Consider the following 12,083-nt stretch of genomic DNA (forward strand, 5'->3'; position numbering starts at 1 on the left):
CCCTGAACAGTATGCGAGATGGAACCAGACGGACGAAATAAATTGTTATCCTTCTCTAGTTCTCGAGTAGTTTGATTGACTTCCTCCTAAAGCAAGGTCATTCCTCTGAAGGTACGACGACATCCAAATCCCCCCCACAAAGAGCGAGTTTTCGGAAAGTTTTTCTTTTCAGTCGTCTGAATCGGAAAAGTTTCGGCTTCGGAAAACCCTTTTTCCGCTGTGTGACGATTTCGGTTTGATGTGGTTTGTCGAAAACAGAGCACAAAACTGTCGCCAACAAAAGGGCGCGGCGGTTGAAACTCGGTGATGACGGCGGCGCGGCGACGTGAAAATGCAATAAAAGCCGTCCGCAGTAGACTATGACATTTATTGCACACAATGGTGATGATGCGGCGCTTGCTTTGATGTGGTTTGTTGCAGTCCTTTTGGGGAAGTCCGGGGGAATCGGGGAATGCTCTTCGAACTCGTGGAAAAAATAAACTTTTGAACAAATCCGGCGACAATGTCAGCGTTCGGAAGCCCGGTGCCATGTTTCTAAAAAAGTGTTTTTTTTTCTTGCAATTCCAGATTACAATTGAAAGGAAAAGAGGAAAATCCATACTCGAAGTGAAATCAACCGACGTCAGGACGCCAAGTGTTGTTTCTGTTGAACGACGGGAGCAGAACCGTTGTTTTCTCGTTGCCTCGTTGATTGGGGGGAAATCGGAGAAGTGAAATAACGACAACAAAAGGAGGTTCATATCACGACCTCACGACGAGAAGTGTCAAAGCCTGGGTCTTCTGCTGCTGTGTGTGACGCCGATGAATGAGGTGAGAGTTTAAGAAGTCATGTGAAAGCGCAGCGTAGTTGTTGCGGTGATGCTTTTGAAGTGTGTTCAAGTCAACGAAAAAAGGTGGTGTCCTGTTTCGTGTTGTTTACGAAAAGATTAAAATCGGTTTTACAAGGGGCGAGAAAAGAAAAGAAGCACTAATAGAAGGGAAGGTGTTTCGTCTGGAATGTGGAAAATCTGGCAAAGGGCTGTAAAAGTGCAGTGAGTCTATGACGACAGAAATGTTTTGATTTTGATTGTTTTTGATCTTCTCTCTGAGTCGGACGAGAAGAGTTCTAACAACAACAACAATCGTTGGTGGTTGGGGAGACGATTTGCAATCAGCTGGGAGACGGAAAATTGCTGTTGGATTGATTGATTTGTTCTCGTTAAAGCGCAAGGAGGTGATTGTTAGACGGTAAGTGTTTCTCATTTAACATTAAGGTGTCTACTGGTCGGAGGTTTATTATTCATTTAGAAATGTTTCAGATGGTCGAGCTGTATCGATCGTAAATATTCCCAGAAGTGTGAGAAAAACAAACCCGGTTCAAACTTTATTCGATATAAAATCTCGAATAGAAAACGTCTCTTATGACAAAGAAAGTAAATGATCAAAGTATGCACTGACGACATTCCAACCGTTCCCCATCAGCAGATGTGCTAAATTTCAAATTTCAAAATAAGTAAAACCTCCCATGGCCAACTTGACAATCTGTTCTATGCCGCGCAGACCAATCACCAATCGCAATTCCTCACGTTATTCAAAACCCTTTTCTTATTGCCACTACAAGCTGAAATACTACACATATTGGATTCCGATTTTGGCGGTCAATGTGTCACCGAGTTATTTATAAACCTTTTGGCTTGGTTGCTTTCGGGTTCGGGTTAGTGCGTTTACCGTCCGTCAGTCGTTGCGTCGCGTTGTGTCGTCCGCACCAAAACGATGTTTTCAAAACACTGTCATGGGCAAATGTGCGCTAAACGAGCGCTGTTATGCGTCGAGTAGCAACAGCACAACACGTTATTTATGACACCGATGGCCGGCCGTTCTCGTTGAATTCATGGAAACGAAACGGCGACAGGAATGGGTTATGTCACCACCCGCCGGGGGTTGGTCATTTCTCGGACAGATTTATTCGTTTTTAATTAGTCACCGGATTAATGGTCTGTAAATTTTGAGTATTTAGTTTCACCTTCTGCGAATAATGAGATTGGCCTACTGTTTAACATTTATTGCTGATGTTACTAGTTGGACACGGTAATGCGACTAATAGTTGTTGGTTTTGGCGTCAAACATCAACACTTATTTGTTATTTGCGACTAAACGTAAAATGTTGATGACCGCCCACGGTCGCTGTTCCGTAGCTGCCAGGACAACAGTGGTTACACTGAGAACCAACAGATTATGTTGGGGACTAACATCATTCTTAATGGTGACGAAAAATTAAGCAATACCAGCGCCGGCCGTGGTCGAATGTAGGTAATGTACGGTGCTTAAGGTGCAATCAATTTGAATCACTGGCTAACACTAAGAGGCCAAATAAAACAGGTAATGCACATAGCATTTCCGGAAGGGTCTGAGAGTGGATCAGATTGATGGAACAAACACTGGATTCTTTTATCAATGCTCCAGGAAGATTTGATGCTGAGCAAATAACTTGTCCGTGTGCAGTCGAACCGTTGTCTACAACTGACTGCCACAGGAGGGATCAGCAGCTAATTTCCGAAGGTTCAAGAAAAAAAATGAAAAAAATCTTTATAGATAGAGGTTTATAAATCATCTTTCTCTTTCCATAAATCTTTTCTCTTTATACCGCATTCCGATAGTCTGAAGAGACAGCAAAAACAATTTTTTTTGCAAACAAAATATTAGTTCACATATTTTCCACTACATGTCTTTTGACAACAATTTGCATAATGATTACTCAAAACATTCTCATATCGAAAATAAAACTTTGCTTTGTATTATTTACCGATATTAGCTAAGCTCTGGTTTGGCTTTAAAGCTTTAACTTTGGCTTGGCTTTTGAAACTTTAGCTTTGGCTTAGCTTTAACAACTAGCTTAGCTTTAACTTAGCTTTAGCTTAGCTTTAAGCAACTTTAGCTTAGCTTTAAGCAGCTTTAAACAGCTTTAACAGCTTTAAGCAAGCAAGCTTTAAGCTTAAACAACTTTAGCTTTAAGCACAGCTTAGCAAGCAAGCAGCTTTGCAGGCAACTTTAGCTTAACTTCGACTTTAGCTTAGCTTTAGCTTAACAGCAGGCTGAGGCTTGAGCTGCCTAAAGCAGCACAGCAGGCTTTGAGCTTTGGGCAGGCAGGCACTGAGCAGCTTTGAGGCAGGCTGGTGAGGCAGGCTTGCAGGCTGAGCCCAGGCTGGGCGGGCTGAGCAGGCTGAGAGGCTGGTGAGGCTGAGCAGGCTGGAGCCCAGGCTGGGCAGGCAGGCGGGGCGGGCAGGCTGGAGCCAGGCTGGGCTTTGGGGCGGGCTGGCAGGCAGGCAGGCGGGCCAGGCTGAGCCAGGCGGGCTGAGCCAGGCTGAGCCCAGGCTGGGGCAGGCTGAGCCAGGCTGGGCTGGGCTGGGCTGGCTGGGCCCAGGCGGGCTGGCTGGGACTGGGCTGGGGCTGGGCGGGCTGGGCTGGCCCAGGCGGGGGCTGGGGCTGGGCGGGCTGGGGCTGGAGCCCAGGCTGGGCGGGCTGGGCTGGGCTGGGGCGGGCTGGGGCCAGGCTGGGGCTGGGCAGAGCTGGGGCTGAGGGCTGGGCCGGCTGGGCTGGGGGGCTGGGCAGGCTGAGCAGGCTGAGCAGGCTGAGCAGGCTTTGAGGCAGGCTGAGGGGCTGGGGCAGGCTGGCAGGCTGGGCACGGCTGCAGGCAGGCTGGAGCAGGCTGGTGGCTGAGGCAGGCTGAGCAGGCTGAGGCTGAGCAGGCTGGGGCGGGCGCAGGCCAGGCAGGCTGAGGCTGGGCGGGCTGGCAGGCTGGGCAGGCTGAGCAGGCAGGCTGGGCGGGCAGGCTTTGGAGCCAGGCTTGGGCAGGCGGGCGGGCAGGCGGAGCCAGCTGGGCAGGCTGAGGCTGGGGCGGGCTGGGGCTGGGGCTGGGCTGGGCCTGGGGCTGGCTGGGCTGAGCTGGGCTGGGGCTGGGGCTGGCAGGCTGGGGCAGCTGGGCAGGCTGGGGGGCTGGGCTGGGGCAGGCTGACTGGGCCAGGGCTGGGCACAACTGGGGCAGGCTGGGGGGGCTTAGCTTTAGCTTAGCTTTAAGCAGCTTTAACAGCAGCTTTAAGCTTAGCTTTAGCTTAGCTTTAGCTTAGCTTTAGCTTAGCTTTAGCTTAGCTTTAGCTTAGCTTTAGCTTAGCTTTAGCTTAGCTTTAGCTTAGCTTTAGCTTAGCTCCCTGCTAACATTATTTCTACAGATGTTCTAGGTTCTCCAAACTATTCTGGGTTGTAGGTCAATTACGCTTGGTAGGAAACTGCTAGCAACCCATGGCGCCCATGCAGGCCCGTAAAGGCCGTGCACATAATTTATGATCTAGATATGTTCCAACCGGATGTTCTAAGTTATTCAAATCATTCTGAAGTTCAGACGAATTGATCTATCAAAATTGCTGGGCTCGATATCAAGCCAGTTACAACCCATACAGGCTCTTAGAGGCCATTTGTATCATTTACGGTCTAGATATGTCCAAACTGGATGTCTAAGTTTTCCAAATCATCCTGGAGTTCAGACTAATTGGTCTACCAGGTCAACTGAGCTCCATACAAAGCCAATAGCAACCCATAGTGTCCATACAGGCCCTTAGAGGTCATCCGCATGTTTTACGATTATGATATATTCAAACCGAGTGTTCTAAGTTCTCCAAATAATTCTGGAGTTCAGACAAATTGGTCTACCAAGACAACTGGGGACGATATAAAGCCAATAGCAACTCGTGGTATCCATACAGTGCCTAGGAGGTCATGCGCATGACTAACGATTTTGATATGGCCAAACAGGATATCTTAGGATCTCCAAATCATTCTGGAGTTCAGACAAATTGATTTACCAAGTCATCTTAGATCGTAACAAAATGTCCAAGCCGGATGATCTAAGTTCTTCAAATCACTGTGGAGCTCAGACCAATTGATCTACCAAGTCAACTGGACGCGCTACAAAATAAATAGCAATCAATGGATCTTTTAAGTCAACTAGGCTCGGTTTAAAACCAGTAGCAAACCATGCTGTCCCCATAGACCCTTAGAGGCCATAGTTTACATTTTGGATATGTACGAATCAGATATTCTAAGGTTCAAATCAGTCTGGAGCTCAGACCAATTGGTCTACTAAGTCAATTAGGCTCAGTACAATATCAAAGACAATCCATGGTGTTCATATAAGCCTTTAGCAGCCCTGCGATTTACGATTTCAATATGTGCAAAAACAATGATCTTGGTAAACAAAATCATTCCGTAGTTCAGACCAATTTGTTTAGCAGTTCAACTACGCTCGGTACAAAATCGACGCTGACATGGTAGATCAATTCGTCTGAACTCCAGAATGATTTGGAGAACTTAGAACATCTAGTTTGGACATATTTAGATCGTAAATCATGCACATGGCATCTAAGGGCCTGTATGGACACCATGGGTAGCTAATGTCTTCGAATTGAGCCCAGTTCACATTGGGCCACGGAGCGGAGCTAGCCCGACAAAATACCTTGGAGCTTAGGGGATGCGTAATTTTGAGTTGGTGTCTTCGGAAGAGTGTCGTGTTTTGAAAAAATATGAAGCCCAGCGTCGAGCATTAGTTCAAATTTTCGCCGCATAGGTGGCGCTGCAATACAAACTTTTTTGTTTTACGGCTTAGAGCTTTGGTGTCTTCGGCAAAGTTGTAGAACGTGGAAAAATAATTGTAGTTGCCGAAGACACCTAAGCTGTATTCCTTCTATTTGCAGAGATATAGTAAATTTTCATCTTTTTTTCGATTTTTTTGGACTATTTACGAAAAATGTAAAAAATAACATATTAAAACCTAGTAGTCTGTCACAGTTGATAGTGCTCATGGTTTATGCAAGAGTTTTTGATATTTCATCAAGTTGAAGAGGAAATATTAACCTGAATATTGAAATATATCATGTTTTTTTGGTATCAAATATAGTACACCCGGTTCTTTTTTTACACGGGTGGGTTTTAGCTGATTACGACCTGCAGCGTTGATGAAACTATGAGTTAACCCCATGGAAAAATTCACAAAAAATCAAAGAAAATTCAGGTGGTATTTCAAAAGTTGTAAAAAATCAGGTTAACCGGGAAATTAAATAATACCAACCGTGTAAAAAAAATATTGGGTGTAAATAGTTTTAAAGTTTGGTACAAAAGTAACATTAGTGGGTCAAAGCAAACAATTCATGGCTAACCAAGAAAACAAGTTTGCAAACACAATACACTTCAGTTGGCTTCTATTATTTTTCCTAGACTACAACTTTTATTGGACAACGTGACATATGAAGGAAAAAATAATAAAAAATGACTAATCTACAAACAATTATGAAAATGCTTCTATTTGCACAGTTCAATAGTTGTTGCACTGATTCTGGGAAGAAATCTCTGGCCGTTTGAGGAAACTGTTTTCTCGACAATTGTTTGTATGGTGATATACTAATTAATGTATGATATGTATAAACTGATTAAAATAACTTACCTTGAGCCATATCGATTATCGGATAAAAGCAAAAAAACACATTCGCTATAATGTTTAACAAGAAAACCATAATTAATGAAGATGAAATGTTTTGATTTTGAAATCTCACCTGCATAACCCTCGGTAAATATGTATACTAAGATCAAGAGCATACGCTTTGCCTACTACGATTCTAAATCGATATGTTGTGGCAAATATTTGCAGAACACGTTATCGTGCATCGATTATCAATCTTATATATAAAAATGAAATGGTCTGTGTTCGTATCCGCATAACTCGAAAACGGCTGGCTGGATTTTTTTCATTTCTTCAGCAGAAACATTCGTTATAGTTTCCGACGGGTTTATATGATATTTCCTAATGCGAAAATTACGAGTAAAGTTGAGCAAACCGTGAATAACTAAAATTGTGATTCCTATGCGAACTTTGCATGGGCAGTTCGAAATGCACATTCTCGCCTACTGTGCAGGACAACGTCTGCCGGGTCAACTAGTATCAACTATAATTGGGTTGTTTAGTGGTATATATGTTTTTACATATTCTGAATCTGCATAAAAAACTGAGCATAACCCCAATTTTTCAGAATTTTTTTAGCCCCGGAACTATTTTTAATTTGCATTTTAAATTTATATGGGATTAAAAAAATGTTCTTATGCTTCATGGGCCAACTGTCATTCTATGAATGTTATTGTCATTCTATCGATTGAAATGGCTTATTGTTTGCTGTATAAAAATGTAAATAAAAGGTTTACAAACAAAATAAAAATTTGTTCGAGATTAGCTAAGCATGCTTTTTATGTTAGACTATAAAAAATCTCATATTTTTCTTTGCTAAACAACCCAATTGAACATCCTAGTAGTATGACTGAATTTATCGTAAACAAATATATATGACTAAAAATGTCAATCATGTTATGCGTTTAGATTGCATTAACTCATTGAAATCGATCTTTATCCGATGATTTGTACTGTATGTTTTGTTACTCGATAAAAATATGGACTACTCTGATCGGTTCCTTTATCTTAATATGATAGTTTAATGTTTCGAATTCCATAACTTACCTAACTCTATGATACTTTTATACCAAGTTACAGTAAAAACAACTCAAGCATGGACCATAACCATAATCAGTTGAGTAAATCAGTTAGTTCTGCCGCGTGTGATTAGTTTTTTTTTGCAATTTTGGGTAAAATAGTGCGAGAAATATAAAAATCAATGAAATTTTACAATTTTAACTATATCTCAGCAATTTGAAGACATAGAGCTTAGGTGTCTTCGGCGACTACAGTTATTTTTACGTTCTACAACTTTGCCGAAGACACCAAAGCTCTAAAACGTAAAACAAAAAAGTTTGTATTGCAGCGCCACCTATGCTGCGAAAATTTGAACTAATGCTCGACACTGAGCTTTATATTTTTTCAAAACACGACACTCTTCCGAAGACACCAACTCAAAATTACGCATCCCTAAGCTCCAAGGTATGTTGTCGGACTAGCTCCGCCCCGTGGCCCAGTGTGCAGTTGAAGTGATAGAACAATTCAATTGTGCTCCAAAATGATTTGAATAACTTAAAACATCCAATTTGGACATATTCAAATCTTATATCATACACATGAGCTCTAAAGGCATATATGAACCCCATGGGTTGCAATGCATTGATTTAAGCCCAGTTGACCTGGTACACCAATTTGTCCGAACTCCAGAATGATTTGGAGAACTTAGAACATCCGGGTTGGAAATATCTAGATCGTAAATTATGCGCATGACCTCTAAGAGCCGGTTTCGACACCATGAGTTGCTGTTGGCTTTGTATCGAGCCCAGTTGTCTTGGTAGACCAATGTGCCTGAACGCCTGAATGAATTGGAGAACTTATAACATCGAGTTTCTACGTGATGACTTAATAAATGCCAACTATAAGTAAATAAAAAATCACGAAAATAAAGAGAAAAAAACATCTAGTTTGGACATATCTAGATTGTAATGCGCATGGCCATTAAGGGCATGTATGGATACTATGGGTTGCTATTGGTTATGTATTGAGCCCAATAGACCACTAGGTCTGAACTCCAGAATGATTTGGAGAACTTAGAACATACAGTTTGAATATATCTAGACCGTAAATCATGCGCATGGCCTCTAAGGGCTTGTATGGGTTGTTATTGACTTGATATCGAGCCCAGTAAGCTTGGTAGATCAATTCGTCTGAGCTCCATAATGATTTGGAGAACTTAGAAAATCCGGTTGGAACATATATTGATCATTAATTATGCGCATGGCATTCAAAGGCCTGCATGGGCACCATAGGTTACTATTGAATTCGTACCGAGCGTAATTGACCTGGTAGACCACGGCTCTACAATCCAGAATGGTTTGGAGAACCTAGAACATCTGTAGAAATATTGTCTGCATTCATGATTCGTCATCACTGAAATAGTTTTGGGTACATTTCTAAGAAAAAACAGCAATAAAATCATTCATTCGCGATATCCGTGTGTAATTTTTCTGAGCACCCGAACAGTGCTCGTAAGTGTTAGTTTTTTTGAGCACTTAAGGCATTTATGTGGGGAAATGCATACAATAACTAGCGATAGATAGCGCCCCATGCACTAGCGATAGAAAAACTTGGACAACTTGGCTTACCTACTTGGATCATTCGGTGGTTAAAATCGTACTTATCCTCTCGCAAGGCTTTCGTCAAAGTACATGGCGTTAAGTCTGATTCCTATGACATTCCCTCTGGAGTACCGCAGGGCAGTATTCTAGGTCCACTCATCTTTATTCTTTTCGTCAATGATCTGTGTAACAACCTGAGCTCCGGAAAACAGCTTTGTGTGGACGATTTGGAAATATACCGTGCCACAAAATTGCTCGTAGACTGTTGTGCTTTACATACTGATATTGTAAATGTTGCAAATTGGTGCAAGATCAATGGTATGCAGATGAACCCGACTAAATGCAAAGCCATAACATTCACTCGTTGCCGATCTTCTTCTAAAACTTACGACTATTGTCTGAGTCACACACTGCTTCAGAGGGTTTCATCGATCAAAGACCTTGGAATCGTTCTCGACAATAAGCTTCGTTTTACGGAGCATTTATCAGTTACCATCGCTAAGGCCAACGCGTAACACAGCACAGTTCGATGATGTTCATACTCTCAAATCATTATATTGTGCATTACTTCAGAGCATACTAGAGTACAGAGTGCAAATCTGGGCTCCGTATCATTCCGTTCACATTGAACGCATCGAGAGAATACAGAAACGCTTCACCAACTACGCCTTGCGCGGCCATGGAACGATCCATCAAACCTCCATACCGAAATCGTTGTGCTTTGATTGACTTGCAACCATTGCCAGACCATCGAGTGATGCGTCAGAGGATGGAAACGTTAAAATGCACAGCACACCCGTTAAACAGATCGACAGTGACCATCTTGAACAAGTTGCCGCACGCATCAAACTACCCTCCTCTTCGATCTTCGTCTGTAGTATTTATCTCCGACCAAATTCCAGTCCGGCTCTTTATTTATCTCACTCAGCGACCGTTGACGTGGTCATTCGACGAAGACATAAGTACTTTACTTTTAATCAACGCCTCATCGGAGCAAGAGGCGATGTCGAATCGATGGTTGCCTATGGATTGCATCAGATCAACTCCCTGCATATTTCAAATGGCCGTATTCTTGACCTGGCATTCGTTAACGAGCCCAACATAATTGAATTTCTTGAACCACCTACTTCCCTACTTTGTATCGACAACCATCATAAACCGTTTGTTCTTCGGATCAGTGTGAATGACAACAACAGAAATACCGATGTTCCGAATCACGACGACGGATTTGACTTCCGACACTGCAACTTTGCTGATCTTAACAACGCCATTTTGTCTATCGACTGGACAGACTCCTTCAATGGCAAGAACACTGATGAAACCGTATGCGTTTTCTATGACAAACTATATGGTATCTTAAACGAGTACGTCCCGCGGAGACGAAAGCCAATTCCCTTCAAACATCCCTGGTGGACATCAGAGCTGCAACAGCTCCGGAACGCACTACGGAAAGCTCGCACACGTTCTGTAGACAACTGGAACAGCCCCCGCTCAATAGAATCAAGCTACACCGAACGTCAAGAAGCCGTATTCCGTGACTATGTCGCTCGCCTGGGAGAAACTGCTAAACACAATCCGTCCTCGTTTTGGTCGTTCATACGCAATCGTAGGCAATCAAATGCCATTCCTACCAACTTGACGTTCAGCTGATACACCGGATGATTCTGCAAACCTTTTCGCCGATTTTTTTGATGGAGTGCATAGTTCTTCTTCGCCGAATTTTGCTCCCGAAACTCTACGAAACGTTCTTCATTTCGATGATGCTGCTTGGGAAAAGTCTTCGAAGAGCTTGTCCATAACGTATTGTACGCCGCATCCCAGCCACTGCTATCCGATTTTCAACACGGTTTTGTGAAGAAGCGATCGACCACATCGAACCTAATGTCGTATGTGAATTATATTTCGAAAGAGATCGAGGCTCGACATCAAGTAGATGCAATATATTTCGACTTCTCTACACAGCAAAAAAAATATTAAAATGCCGTGACGTAACTTCACGAGACGTAGAGTAGAGTGGGGCAAGAGTACGCACTTAGTTTTCAATCGATCATGTGGCCCTTATGAAGCAAGCTTCTGCATTTCAAATCAGTGTCGATGATTCATATACTCTTCCTTTATGTTACCCAGTGGAAAAAATATTGAAATTATTGAGATTCGTTTTAGTAGAACCCTTATTACAAGACAAGTGAAAAACGCACTCTTACCCCACCGGTGGGGTAAAAGTGCGCATCGGGTGGGGTAAGAGTACGCATTTATCCAATCACGTGCTTTAAGTATATATTAACACAAATAAGAGTTAATAACATTTAATTGATGTTTGATGAGCATATATTAGGGAATGTTTAAAGATTACGTAACTAAGGGGGAGGAGGAGGGAGGGGGATTACGTAAAGGGGGAGGGGGTCCAAAAAAAGTGCACTTTCATACAAAAAAACATTGATTTTTTATATATACAAAAAACTACAGAAATAAAAATATATATCAGGTTTCGCGTGGCGTATACAAAGGCATTTTCCTTAAAGAAAGTCCACCAATCACGTAACGTAAAATTTGGCTATTTCATCACCCCTCCCCCCTATCTTACACTATTTGTATGAATCCTCTAAAAAATATATGGATTGTCACACATCTCGCAACCCCTCCCAGCTAAACGTTGCGTAATTTATGAATGTTTCTTTTGATTAAATGATATTATCATTTAGATGAAATTGTGTTTTCGTACTATGTTTAGGTGTACAACAAGTCCTAATACAATTTCATTATTTCGCTTCAGTGCTTTGTTCGCTAAGTCCTTTCTAACACCGAATATTTTCAACTTATCCTAAAAACTTGTGATAATTTCGAATTCTGTCCCTTTTTTCTTAGTTGTGGATCTTTACGCTTTGGAAGAAGTCTTATTTCGGCCGGAGATACGGGTTTGACATCATAACTTGAAGATTCATATGCGTACTCTTGCCCCACCGGTTCCTGCGTACTTTTACCCCACAGTCCCAAAAATT

General features: G+C 42.4%; 1 long non-coding RNA gene across 1 annotated transcript in view; it reads left to right on the plus strand.

Moving 5' to 3' along the window:
- Positions 1 to 359: 359 nt before the first annotated feature.
- The window catches only part of LOC134213112 (uncharacterized), a 35,575-nt gene continuing 23,851 nt past the window's right edge, over positions 360 to 12,083 (plus strand). The window contains exons 1-2 of the long non-coding RNA XR_009979406.1: positions 360 to 409; positions 568 to 1,227. This is a non-coding gene — a long non-coding RNA (uncharacterized LOC134213112). The remainder of the gene's footprint in view (positions 410 to 567; positions 1,228 to 12,083) is intronic.

Source organism: Armigeres subalbatus, chromosome 1 (genome assembly GCF_024139115.2).
Source record: "Armigeres subalbatus isolate Guangzhou_Male chromosome 1, GZ_Asu_2, whole genome shotgun sequence".
Classification (NCBI taxonomy): Eukaryota; Metazoa; Arthropoda; class Insecta; order Diptera; family Culicidae; genus Armigeres; species Armigeres subalbatus.